Source organism: Opisthorchis viverrini, assembly GCF_000715545.1.
Source record: "Opisthorchis viverrini unplaced genomic scaffold opera_v5_38, whole genome shotgun sequence".
Lineage (NCBI taxonomy): Eukaryota > Metazoa > Platyhelminthes > Trematoda > Opisthorchiida > Opisthorchiidae > Opisthorchis > Opisthorchis viverrini.
In genome coordinates this window covers 565,279-566,901 of record NW_008751695.1, presented here as the reverse complement: position 1 = coordinate 566,901, position 1,623 = coordinate 565,279, and positions in this window count along the sequence as shown.

The following is a 1,623-nucleotide window of genomic DNA, read 5'->3' as shown; positions in this document are numbered from 1 at the left end:
GATGATGATGATGATGATGATGATGATGATGATGAGAATGACGACGATGATGATGGTAACGATGATGATTTGCTGACTTGTCATTAGCTACTTTCACTTGTTCTTGGTTCGTTTTCTTATGCAAAATCATTTACTTCGTTTGTGGTGAGTACCTTACTATATTGCTTTCCTCAGGGTTTTCTCATTCAACCCATTGTCCATCAGATTCTTCCAACCGCGGGGGCAGATACATCCTGAATGTCTCCCAAATGACTTTATCCTCACTGGATTATGAGGTCACCTAATGACTTTGGGAATCTTTCGAGCCAGATATAAATTAACTGGTCCACTGGTTCTTGGCGCAACTGTGCCATCCTGTCTCGGTTGCTTATCCCATCTTTCCCTGCTTGGATACGGTTGGCCGGTTGGAATCCAACAGAATGACCAACCTGTAATTTGTTTCCTGAACACGTAACTCTACTCAACTTTGTCTAAACTTTGTGGCGAATCCTGATCGAGCACGACCGTTTGATTCGCCTCTTTCGAACTGTTTCAGCATGTTGGCAATTACTACTTCTAGCTGTGACTGACATTTCGGAAGTCGTCTTAGTGTTAGTTGAATAAAATAAATAAAAATAAATGAAATAAAATAAATAACTAAAAATAAGGCCGTGTTTAAGGAAGGCAGTTGTCCGGCGAACATAAAACTGTATCGGACATTCCGATTTTATTATTAAGTGTCGTATTAGAATATAGAACTATGGTAAAGTACTCTGCAACGCTCCCGTTATTGTTGTCCCTTCTGCTAGTTTCCGTTGTTTCGAACATTTGCTGATTTTTCAGTACTGGATAGATTAGGCTGACTGACTCAGTTGGGTTGATCTGGTGACCTATATTGATCGGGGGTTAGGCGACAAAGCTTGTCACGTGTTTGATTGCTCCATTTTTTTAACAGATCAATAAATTGTGAGGAAATTTCGTGCAGTCAGTCAGTGCTGGAAAACAGAGACGTAAAGTTGTTTCATCTCTACTGAGAATCATCAGCAGTGCGTATCTCACGAAACTCGAGCGAGTTTTGATTGAGTTAGTCGATACGTGATCATGTGGAATGGTTTCTGCCGTTGAACAAAGAGCGGCACGATGTCCTGTCTAAGTGCGAGTTAATCACACACACGGGATTGTTGAAACTGCTAACCCAGAGTTCATGCGTCAAGAACTCCCTGAAGTATCGTAAGATAATGGTGATTCCCAATAAGGATGAAGCAACTATACATGTTTCCAGACTTTTCGGTGAACAAAGAGGGCACGATGTCCTGTCTAAGTGCGAGTTAATCACACACACGGGATTGTTGAAACTGCTAACCCAGAGTTCATGCGTCAAGAACTCCCTGAAGTATCGTAAGATAATGGTGATTCCCAATAAGGATGAAGCAACTATACATGTTTCCAGACTTTTCGGTAGAGACTGGCTTCACTCATGGGACGAGACTTTCACTGAAATCGCCAAGTGCTCCGTGGTTCTCTGAGATAAGTTCCATATCGTTCGATCAACATATTTGTGGGACATTCTCAAAAAAATCAATGTAGAGGAATAATGGACCGACACCGAAGCCCTCAGATCAATATTGAGGAATTGACCCCTGG